A 12,237-nucleotide genomic window follows, 5' to 3' on the forward strand; every position below is an offset into this window, starting at 1 on the left:
CTCTTGAATTTGCCCGCTCTCTGCTGTCGGGTATCCAAGACTTTGGCAGTGACAAGAAATGGGCCAGGGCCAATTAGCCCAGCTGCTTGGAACCTGGGTCATTTGGGGAGTGTGTGGGAATCCCCTGGCCCTGCCCACGTGTTCCTGCCAGGGGATTCCATCATGTATTGGTAACAGTAACGGCGTCATTAACCACTGGTGACCAAGTGCCAGGCACTGTGCTGGGGTCTTAACATGTGTGTTCTCATTTAATCTTAACATGCCTGTGAGGTAGGTGCTATTATGTTATCCCCATTTTGTAGATGGGGAAACTGAGGCTCAGGGAAGGGAATGCCATTTTCTCATGCAGTAAATACTTTCTGAGCACCTGTTCAGGCCCTGCTCTAGGTGCTGGTGAGCCAAGTAAAGAACAAAGTCATTATTTTCATGGGTCTCACCTCCTCGCAGGGGAAATGGACAATTGACAAACTCAGGTCAGCTACTGACAAGACAGGTGCAGAGTTAAATTGGGGTGGGCGATCGGGTAGTTGGAGCCAGCCACTCTGGGGAGGTAACCCGGAAGCTGAAATCTGAATGGTGAGAAGGGGCCACCGAGACCTGGAAGCAGAGGGCAGAGTCAGGACAAAGGCCCCAAGGGGGAAACAGGCTGGTGGCTCAGGGACCAAAGAGGAGGCTGATGTAGCTGTGACCTCAGAGCCAGGGGTTTGTACAAGGAGAGGGTGGAAAGGAGTCAGGGGCCAGTCACACATGGCCAGAAGCAGGTGTGGGTTTAATTCTAAGTGGGATGCATTTGTAAAAGACCACTCTGACTGCTATGTAGAGAATTGATGGTGGGGAAGGAGGCAGGAGGGAAGCACGGTTACCAGGTTGGTGGCTACTGCAGTAGCCCAGGCAAGAAATGTGGCTTGCCCTAGGGTGGTGAGTGGAGATGGGGAGGAGGTGGACAGGGTCAGGATGTGCAAAGTAGGCAGCACTTGCTGGCAGTTTGGGTGTAGAGGATAGGAGATAAAGGAGACCAGCCTGAGCAACACTGAGACTGCCATCGCTACAATTTTTTTTTTTTTTTTGAGACAGAGTCTCACTTTGTTGCCTAGGCTAGAGTGAGTGCCATGGCGTCAGCCTAGCTCACAGCAACCTCAAACTCCTGGGCTCAAGCAATCCTTCTGCCTCAGCCTCCCAAGTAGCTGGGACTACAGGCATGTGCCACCATGCCCGGCTAATTTTTTCTATATATATTAGTTGGCCAATTAATTTCTTTCTATTTATAGTAGAGACGGGGTCTCGCTCTTGCTCAGGCTGGTTTCGAACTCCTGACCTCGAGCAATCCGCCCGCCTCGGCCTCCCAGAGAGCTAGGATTACAGGCGTGAGCCACCGCGCCCGGCAATTTTTTTTTTTTTAATTAGCTGGGCATGGTGGTGTGTGGCTGTAGTCCCAGCTACTCAGGAGCCTGAGGCAGAAGGGTTACTTGAGCCCAGGAGTTGGAGGTTGCTGTGAGCTATGATGATGCCACTGCACTCTAGCCTGAGCAAGAGAGGGAGACCTTGTCTCAGAAAAGAAAGGAAGAAAGGGAGGGAGGGAGCAAAGGAAAGGAGGGAGGGAAGGAAAGAAGAAAAAAGGAAGAAAGAAAGGAGATCCAAGGATATCTCTAAGTTTGGGGGAAGAGTTAGGAAGGAGTAGGGGTGAAGGAAATCTTTGGAGCTCTGTGGGAGATCTTTTTTAGTATCTGAATGGCAATGTCAAATAAAAGTTGTCATTAGGCACTCTGGGAGGTCGAGTCGAGTGGATGGCTCAAGGTCAGGAGTTTGAAACCAGCCTGAGCAAGAGCGAGACCCTGTCTCTACTAAAAATAGAAAGAAATTAATTGGCCAACTAAAAACATAGAAAAAATTAGCCGGGCATGGGCATTTGCCTGTAGTCCCAGCTACTTGGGAGGCTGAGGCAAGAGGATCATTTGAGCCCAGGAGTTTGAGGTTGCTGTGAGCTAGGCTGATGCCACGGCACTCTAGCCCTGGCTAAGAGTTGTCATTAAAAGTTGGAGTTCTGGGGAGAGGTCTGGACTGGAAATATAAATTTGGAAGTCATTAGCTTGGAGAAAGGTTTTAAAGCCAAGAGACTGGGTCTTTCAAAGTGTGGTCCATGGCCCAGCATCAGTGAGAACATCTGGGAGCTTGACAGAGATGCAGACTCTCAGGTCCCGGACCTGATCAGTAGGAATCTGTGTTATGACAAGGTCTGCGTGTGATCCGTGTGCACAGTAGAGTCTGAGAAGTGTTGTTCTAGGGACTGAGCAGAGAAGGAAGGGAGGCCTGTGCTGAGGCCTGGTGCACATGGCATGGAAAGATGGAGGAGGGTGCGCTAGCAAGGTAGACAGCTGACAACCAGTGAGCGAGGACCTGCCAGTCTGGCGAGATTCGACACCATATGAACCAGGGCCTTTGCTTCCATTACTTCCCAGCCCGCACGTTACAGATGGGAAAGCCAGGGCCTTGGACGTGAACAGGTGCTGTTATGATGGAGGGAGATCTTGGCCATCGACGGCAGCTCAGCTTCGGGGCTGCCCCGGGCGGGCAGGTTCTGAGCCCAGCATCCTCCCCCAACAGCAGGGAGGGCAGTGCTGGGGCCCCATAGGCTGAGGAGCACCCAGAGACACACAGTTCTGAGCCCCTGACCCATGTCACATGTGTTTCGCTTCTCTGAGACTCGGTTTTTCCATTTTGTGCAAAATTTCCCATCATACCACCACCCAAGGTTGTCCACCCTGGACCCCATCATCCCAGCTAATCATCATCCTCAGTCCCATCACTTCCCACATGCAGTGTGCATCCTGGCCCTGTCAGTTCTGTTTCCTAAATATTTTGGGGATCCATCGCCTCCTCTCCATCCACCCTGCCCTCCTCATATTTTGGTTCTTTCCAGCAGTCTACTGAGTCTCTCCAGTCTGTGTCTCCAGAGTGCTCCATTTAGAATCACAAATCTGACTCAGCATCTGCCCTAAAGTGACCCCTTGCTGTCCACATGATAGAGCTGAGGCATCCTAGCCCAGACTCACTGTCCTGGGTGATCTGGCTCCCAGTAGAGCCCCAGCATCAGCTTTGGTAACTTGTCCCAAACTGCTCACAAGACCTAAACCACTAATTTCTCATCGTTTGGGAAAATTCAAATGACACCTCCAGGAAGCCAACCAGACTATTTTGTGACCCACCTTTGGGGTCCTCAGACACCCGCCTGCTCCATCTCTGTGCACACACTGGGAAGCAGCTGATGATGTGTTTGTTTCCTGCCCAGCGGTCTGTGAAGCTGAGGTGCGGGCTGTGCTCTGCTCATTCCTGTATCTCACGTACCTGGCACTTGGTATCTTGGTCCTCAGCTAGTGTCTGTTGATTGGGTGAGTGAGAGCGAACGCAAGAGCCGTGGGCACGCTGGTGCTGGGGGGCCGGCCTGGGAAGGCATCTGGGGAGGAGGAAGGGAATCTGGTGCCCCAAGGCATTGAGCAGTTAGTGTCTTGCCCCGGGCACCAGAGGGAAGATTCAAGAGCCAAGAAATGCTGGTAGATGAGGTTGGGGTATGGTGGGGGTGGGCGTCCATAGGTGCTTTCTCAGCAGCCAGACCCCAGACCCAAATACTTCACCTCTCTGGGCTTCAGTTTCCCCGCTTGCCAAATAAGGATAATTCCTGCCCATCCCACAGCATCACCTAAAGATCAAGCAAGTGAGTGAATATATCTGTGTTCAGGAAGATGAAATGCTTGTACAGTTAAGCTAGTCTAGTTTTCACAAGGTCAGGAAAGTCCCCTCCAAGAACTCACCAGACTCCAGAAACACAGTTCCCCCACCCAGCATCTCCCACGTGGGTTTCCCTCCCTGAATGCCAACTCCCTGGATAGAACCCACTAACAGCAATAACACTTCTTGGGGAAATAAATTGTCGATCTATATGTCCCCTGGGTTCCCTTTAATGCCCAAGTAACAATCCTGAGCTCCCACCCTGCACAATGTCCCCTCCCATGAAATGTTGGCTCCCATCTGCTAAGCAAATGATCACTATGTGGAGCACTGGGTACCAAGTGCTTGCTATGCTTTCTTGCTTTTTAAAAAATCTGTAGTACTATTACCACACTGAATCCATGCTTTATTTCATTTGATTCTCATGTGAGAATCAAGAAAATTGAGGATCGGGGCTCGGGCTGGGGCCAGCAAGAGCTGGAGCAACCGACGGCAGAGCCCGTGGAGCCTGCGGACGGCGGCCTTTGCAGCTGCAGGCCATGCTGGCGTATCTGCAAACATGATGAAGAAGAGGACGTCCCACAACCACATCTCGAATCAGTGATGCACGTCTGGCAGACACAATGATTGGTAAAGCAGTGGAACATATGTTTGAGACAGAGGATGGCTCTAAAGATAAGTGGAGGGGAATGGTCTTCGCATGTGCACCTGTCATGAACACATGATTTTACATTACCTATGAGAAAGACCCTGTCTTGTACATGTACCAGCTCTTAGATGATTACAAGGAAGGCGACCTTCGCATTACGCCTGATTCTAATGATTCACCTCCAGCAGAAAGGGAACCAGGAGAAGTTGTGGACAACCTGGTAGGCAGAAAAGTGGAATATGCCAAAGAAGATGGGTCAAAAACAACTGGCATGGTCATTCATCAAGTAGAAGCCAAGCCCTCCATCTATTTCATCAAGTTTGATGATGATTTCCATATTGATGTCTACGCTTTGGTGAAAACATCCTAGATGTCATTATGAACTCTGCCAAATTTGTGGAACTATTAAATGTATAATTTGTAGACATAAAAACTTAAAAAAAAAAAAAAAGGAGTCAGCGGCTCCCGGCTCCAGGCTCCAGGCCGCCTAGGGCCAGAGCTTGAGGAGCCGGGTGTGGGTTCGCTGGGCCGGCAGCCCCTCCCAGTTCCCCCAGCGACAGCCACTTCCTGGTCCTCAACGCAACCATGGCTGAAGAACAACTGCAGGTCGAATTGTTCGTGAAGGCTGGCAGTGATGGGGCCAAGATTGGGAACTGCCCCTTCTCCCAGAGACTGTTTATGGTGCTCTGGCTCAAGGGAGTCACCTTCAACGTCACCACCGTTGACACCAAGAGGCGGACCGAGACAGTGCAGAAACTGTGCCCAGGAGGACAGCTCCCATTCCTGCTGTATGGCACTGAAGTACACACAGACACCAACAAGATTGAGGAATTTCTGGAGGCAGTGCTGTGCCCTCCCAGGTACCCCAAGTTGGCAGCTCTGAACCCTGAGTCCAACACAGCTGGACTGGACATATTTGCCAAATTTTCTGCCTACATCAAGAATTCAAACCCAGCACTCAATGATAATCTGGAGAAGGGGCTCCTGAAAGCCCTGAAGGTTTTAGACAATTACTTGACATCCCCCCTTCCAGAAGAAGTGGATGAAACCAGTGCTGAAGATGAGGGCATCTCTCAGAGGAAGTTTCTGGATGGCAACGAGCTCACCCTGGCTGACTGCAACTTGTTGCCCAAACTCCACATAGTACAGGTGGTGTGTAAGAAGTACCGGGGATTTGCCAATCCTGAGGCACTCCGGGGAGTGCATCGGTACTTGAGGAACGCCTATTCTCAGGAAGAATTCGCCTCCACCTGTCCAGATGATGAGGAGATCGAGCTGGCCTATGAGCAAGTGGCCAAGGCCCTCAAATAAGCCCATCCTGGAGTTCTCTCAGCCACCTCCATTTTCTCCACAGAGGCTCTGGGTAGTTTCCATATTGCTACCCAATGGACACACTCCAAAATGGCCAGTGGGCAGGGAGCCCTGGAGCACTGTGCAGGGCTGGGAAGAGGGGAGGGGATGAAGGCCTGGGTGAGATTTTTATTGTGGGTTGGGTAGGACAACCTATTTCAGTAATAAAATACACAATAAAAATCTAGTGGTCTTAAAAAAAAAAAAAAACTTAAAAAAAAAGAAAGAAAAAAAATTGAGGATCGGAGAGATTAAGTGACTTGCCCAAGGACACAGCTCAGTGGCAGAGCAGAACTCAAACTGAGACCTCTGTGATTCTGAAACTCGCGCCTCGTCACTCTGCTGTCTCATCTTCCTGCTTCTGAGAATGCCTCAGACCTGCTTACATGCTCTGCAGATCTCTCTGGTTACCCTTCTCCTCAGCCGCCCACGTGATCAGATAGTTCCTGTAATATTGGTGTCTGGTCTCAGACAGTGGTCCCCAACCTTTGAGGCACTGGGGACTGTTTTCACAGAAGACAATTTTTCCATGGACGGGGCGTGGGGAGGCATGGTTTCAGTATGAATCAAGCACATTACACTTACTGTGCACTTTATTTCTATTATTATCACATTGTAATAGATAATGAAATAATTATACAACTCATCATGGGTTGGGGACCCCTGGGTTATAGGACACAGTTGTTAGAAAGTTCTATTTCCCAGCTGGCAAACAGTAGAAAGTAAGTGGTAAATTTTAGTAGTTTCCTACAGACAGTCTCAGCAGGTAGTGCATTCCCCATCACCTGCGTGGCACACACAAAGAATGAATGACAACTTGCTAAGGTCTTAGAGGAGATTCTTGTTTGCACAGGGGTCTGTTTAGATGATCTCACATGTCCCCTTTGCTTCAGTGACTCAGATTTCCAGTTGTTGGCACAGACATCAAAATCCCTGAGTATTTTTTTGCATTTTATCCACGTATGTATCATGTTTTCCATGATTGTTTCAAAGACAGGCACCCCCAGAGAAAGGCTGCTTTCCTACACATGGTAACTTTGGTTGACACATGGATTTAATTCGCTCACTCAACCCCTAATGAAAGGCCACCAAAGAACGTGCTGATCTGTGATTAGCTATTTGCATAATTTATTGCGTTCCTGGTTTACACCCAGCATGGTATACACAACATCCCCCAAACTCAAAGCAATCTCATGAGGTAGGTACTACTATCTCCATCTTATGATAAGGAAACTGAGGCTAAGAGAGGAAACTTGCCCAGTCCCCAAGCAAGGAGGTGACTGACCTAGGTAGTGAACCCAGGAATGTCTGGCACCAAAGCTCATACCTGTCCTATTCAACCCTGATGCACGCACTAAATTTCATCCCACAGTGACTCATAAAATCTCACAGTCAGAAAGGCTCTGAAGGCCCCTAGGCCCAGCCTCCGCCCACTACGGGAATAGATGGTTATCCAGTTTCTGCTCAAACACAGCCGGCGACGGAGAATCCACCACATCACAAGGCAGTCCCCCGCAGTGGCGGAAAGTTCCTCCACCTTGAGCCGAGGTCTTCTGAGTAGCCTCCATTTCTTGTGGGGGTTCCCACTAACTGCAGGGGACTCAAGGGAGAAATGACTCAACAGTAGCAGGAGGGAAATCTCACTGAACACCCACCCCTGGTGAAGGTAGCTGCGGGTGACAGGCAAGAGAGGGCTACAAAGGCTGTCCCCAGAGAGGGAAAGACCCGGAGAGGTGAGCAGGAGGGCCACCATCCCCCGGACCTTTGCCCCGTTCCCTCCTGCCTCCACTCCTGCCCAGCTCCCCCAGGAAGGCAGCAGTGGGTGCTGGGAGCAGTGCTGGACATGGCATCAGCCCCAACACTGACCTGCTGTGTGGCCTTGGGCAAGTGGCTTCCCTGCTCTGACATTTCCCCAACTGTCAAACAGCTATAGTGAGCACTAAAGGGGACGGTGTGTGAAGCGTCTGCAGAGCTGCTCAGTCATAAGCAAACAGCAACCAGAAGTAGGAAGCAGGCTGGGTGGTGGTTAGGCGCAGACCTGGGGTTAGGCTGGCCTGGTTTTGTTGTTTAGCTTTTCTCTTGAGGGACAAGCAGTCCTGGCTTACAATCCAACTCTGGCCCTTTGCCTGCGGTCCTCGGACAAGCCATTTCACCTCTCTGCCTCCATTTCCTTTAAAGTGGGAGTTTACAGTAGTGTCTACTTTTGGGGGAAGGTGGAACAAGGTGATGGGTGACAAGCACATAGCACAGGGCCCGAACGAGGAAGTGCTTAACACGTGTTGGTCCCGACCCTCCTTCCTCCCGGGGCACAGACCCCAACCTTCCAGGTCTCTCTCTCTCTCCCTCTCTCTCTCTGCCCCCTGTTTTAAGTAGAGGGAACCACATCCGGAGCTTGGAGATAAGTTGGTTCATTCGAGCATCCCGTGGACAGAGGGAGCCCTCTCACGAAGCTTTGCTCTCTGTCCCCTCCTGCCCCAGAACCTCTCTCTGAGTTATAACTCATGTTTGTGACTCAATCTGAGACTTCTTTTTATAGTTTCCTCTGTTTCTCTTCCCTTCCTCCACTTCACACCCACCCCTCAGGCTGTGGGCTGCGTTGAGAAATCGAGGGGAAGATGACACATGTCTGAGCCAGTGTGAGGCCTGTACCTGGGAGTGGCCCGGGGTCGCTCATCCATTGCAGAATCTTCTTGCCAGGGCTGGATTTGAGCAAAGTCATTCCTGCTGCTGCTATGCAGCGTTACATTTCCTGGGCCCTTTGCACGGGCTTCGATGCTTTCATGAGCAGGGGGTTGGAACCAGAAGGCACAAATGAGGTCACATCTCAACTCCAGCCACCACTAGCTGTATGATCTTGGGCAAGTCACTTGGCCTCTCTAAGCCTCATTTCCCTCACTTGCAACCCATCCTCAGTGAGTTGTGGAGGGGACGAACAGAAATAAGGAGAGTAGGCCAGACGCGGTGGCTCACGCCTGTAATCCTAGCACTTCGGGATGCCAAGGCAGCCAGATTGCTCGAGGTCAGGAGTTCGAAACCAGCCTGAGTAAGAGTGAGACCCCGTCTCTACTATAAATAGAAAGAAATTAATTGGCCAACTAATATATATAGAAAAAATTAGCCGGGCATGGTGGCACATGCCTGTAGTCCCAGCTACTCGGGAGGCTGAGGCAGCAGGATTGCTTGAGCCCAGGAGTTTGAGGTTGCTGTGAGCTAGGCTGACGCCGTGGCACTCACTCTAGCCTGAGCAACAAAGCGAGACTGTCTCAAAAAAAAAAAAAAAAAAGAAAGAAAGAAAGAAAAGAAAAGAAAAAGAAAGGAGAGTAAAAGCTCTGGCAGAGATCAGGTGCGGAACAGATGGTAGCCAAGTTGCAAGACTGCTCCATAGAATCTTCAGAGTTAAGTGAGACCTTCTAGAACCAGGGGCCATGGCATTCCCAGGCATGTGGGAATATGTAAAATGGCCTGTGTATGTGTTTTTATGAGAAGATAGGACACAGGGTTTTCATCAGATTCTCAAATTTGGTTTGAGATCTAAAATGTTAACATTGTCTCCAGGGGAGCAGATACTTTTACTGTACAGGCATGTAGAACAGCCGTCCTGCCCCAGCACTAGGCAGCTCATTCAGTAGATCTGTGTTCCAGGCACTGAAGGTACAAACATGAAAGCCATTGGCTCCTTGCCTTTCTGGAGCACTAAACTTTAGAGAGGTTAAGTGATTTTTTTGTTTTGTTTTGTTTCTTACTTTTTTTTTTTTTTTTTTTTGAGACAGAGTTTCGGTCTGTCGCCTGGGCTAGAGTGCCATAGTGTCAGTCATCCTAGCTCACAGCAACTTCAATTCCTGGGCTCAAGAAATCCTCTTGCCTCAGCCTCCCAAGTAGCTGGGACTACAGGTGCATGCCACCATGCCCAGCTAATTTTTACTATTTTTAGTAGAGATGGGGGGTCTCACTCTTGCTCAGACTGGTCTTGAACTCCTGAGCTCAAGCAACCCTCTAGCCGAAGCCTCCCCGAGTGCTAGGATTGCAGGCGTGAGCCACCGTGCCTAGCTGAGAGGTTAGGCGATTTAGCCAAGGTCACACAGTTCTACAGGAAGCCTACTGCTGGTGTTGGAACCTCAAGTCTGTGACTGCAAAGCTGGCCACTTTGTGTCTCCATAGAGGGGCCCTCCCAGGTCTGTGGTGTGCTCAAGTTCCTTCTGGTTGGCTGAGACCAGTGGGATCAGCATTCCATAAGAAAGGCCCAGGAATGGTCACTGGCTGGGGTCACAGCGAGGGCCTCTGCCAGGCTACCACTGCACCTCCTGGCAGTTCTGTAGCTGCCTGGTACTAAGCAGACTCAGGGAGGGGGGTTCCCTTCCTAAACTCCAGCGCAGGCTGACAGACCATGAGGGAATCCCACATGTGCATTTATATCAACTATATTGAGGTTTAATTTACATACAATAAAATGCAAAGATTTTCTACGTCCAACTGGAAGCGTTTGGCACACTCCTACACCATACTGCTCTCAAGATACAGAATATTTTCATTACACAGAGAATTCCTTGTATCCCTTTCTCAGTAAATCTCCTCCAATGCCAGAGGCAACCACTATTATGATTTTTGTCAACATTAATTAGTTTTCCCTGTTCTAGAACTTGATATAAATGGAATCGTACAGTGTGTACTCTTTTGTGTCTGACTTCTTTCATTTGCCATGTTGTCTATGAAGATTCATCTGTCTCGCCACGTGTATCGGTAGTTCATTCCCTTTTGTTTCTGAGTAGTATTCCATTGAGTGAATATGCCACATTTGTTTAATATATTCGTCTGCTTACAGACATTTATTTCCCCCCAGTTTTTGGCTAATATGAATATGTATGCAGGAATCTTTGTGTGGACTTATATTTATATTTCTCTGGGTAAATATTTAGAAGTAGTATTGCTGTGTCACAGGATAAGTTTATGTTTAATTATGTAAAAAGTTACTAAACTGGTTTCCAAAGTGGTTGTGCTATTTTACACCCCACCAGAAATGTATGAAAGTTCTAGTTGCTTCATAGCCTTGCCAATCTTTGGCATTATTAGTCTTTTTAACTTTAGTAATTCTTGTGGGGAAGAAATACTTTCTCCTTGTGGACTTAATTTGTATTTCTCTAATGACATTGAGCATCTTTTCATGTGCTTATTGATTCTTATTGATTATTGCTATGTGTTCTTTCATCTGTTCAAAACTTTTGCCTCATTAAAAAATTTTGTTTATCTTATAGATTGTAATCAATTCTGTCTATATGTTGGATACAAAACCTTTGTCAGCCAGGTGCTGTGGAGCCTATAAACAGCCACCGCACTCCAGCCTGGCAACATAGCAAGACCTATTTTTTATTAAAAAATAAATAAAAACCAAAAGATTTTTATCAGGCTGGGTGCTGTGGCTCATGCCTATAATCCTAATACTCTGGGAAGCCAAGGCAGGAGGATTGCTTGAGCTCAGGAGTTCTAGACCAGCCTGAATAATAACCCGTCTCTACCAAAAATACAAAAAATTAGCTGGATGTGGTGGCACATGCTTGTAGTCCCAGCTACTTGGGAGGCTGAGGCAGGAGGATTGCTTGAGCCCAGAAGTTTGAGGTTGTAGTGAGCTATGATCATGCATGCCATTGCACTCTAGCTGGGGTGACAGAATGAGACTCTGTCTCAAAAAAGAAAATACATTGTCAGATATATGTATTGTGAATATTTTCTGCCAACCTGTGGCTTACCATTTCATTTGGTTTTGTTGGTGGTGGTGTTGTTCTTGTTGTTTTTGAGACAAAGTCTCGCTCTGTTGCCTGGGCTAGAGTGCTGTGGCGTCAGCCTAGCTCACAGCAACCTCAAACTCCTGGGCTCAAGTGATCCTCCTGCTTCAGCATCCCAAGTAGCTGAGACTACACATGTGCACCACTATGCCTGGCTAATTTTTTCTATTTTTAGTAGATACAGGGTCTCACTCTTGCTCAGGCTGGTCTCAAACTCCTGATCTCAAGTGATCCTCCTGCCTCGGCCTCCTGGAGTGCTAGAATTACAGGCGTGAGCCACCACGCCTGGCCTGTACCATTTCATCTGAAGAGCACAAGTTTTTAATTTTGATGAAGTACAATTTACTTATCAAATTTTAATTTTGATTTTTTGCTTGTTTTCCTATCTAAAAAGTTTTCCCCTATCAAACAGTCGCAAAGATCTTCTTCCAAGGAAAGTCTATAATAAAAAAAAAATTAGCTGTGAGGCAGAGGCAGCATGATTGCCTGAGGCCAGTAGTTCAAGGTTATAGTGAGCTAAGCTCACACCACTGTACTTGAGCCAGGGCGATAGAGCAAGACTCTGTCAAGAAAGAGAAAGAAAAGAAAAGAAAAGAAAAGAAAAGAAAAGAAAAGAAAAGAAAAGAAAAGAAAAGAAAAGAAAAGAAAAGAAAAGAAAAGAAAAGAAAAGAAAAGAAAAGAAAAGAAAAGAAGGAAGGAAAGAAGGAAGAAAGAAAGAAAGAAAGAAAGAAAGAAAGA

The 12,237-nt window shown here is 48.3% G+C and overlaps 1 pseudogene across 1 annotated transcript; it reads left to right on the forward strand.

Annotated features, from left to right (window-relative positions):
- The first annotated feature begins 4,874 nt into the window (after positions 1–4,874).
- LOC105863519 (chloride intracellular channel protein 1 pseudogene) lies at positions 4,875–5,905 on the forward strand (annotated as a pseudogene). The gene has a single exon (XR_001150509.2). The product of XR_001150509.2 is annotated as a chloride intracellular channel protein 1 pseudogene (transcript).
- Positions 5,906–12,237: the final 6,332 nt, after the last annotated feature.

The sequence above is a fragment of the Microcebus murinus genome, chromosome 2, assembly GCF_040939455.1.
Source record: "Microcebus murinus isolate Inina chromosome 2, M.murinus_Inina_mat1.0, whole genome shotgun sequence".
Lineage (NCBI taxonomy): Eukaryota > Metazoa > Chordata > Mammalia > Primates > Cheirogaleidae > Microcebus > Microcebus murinus.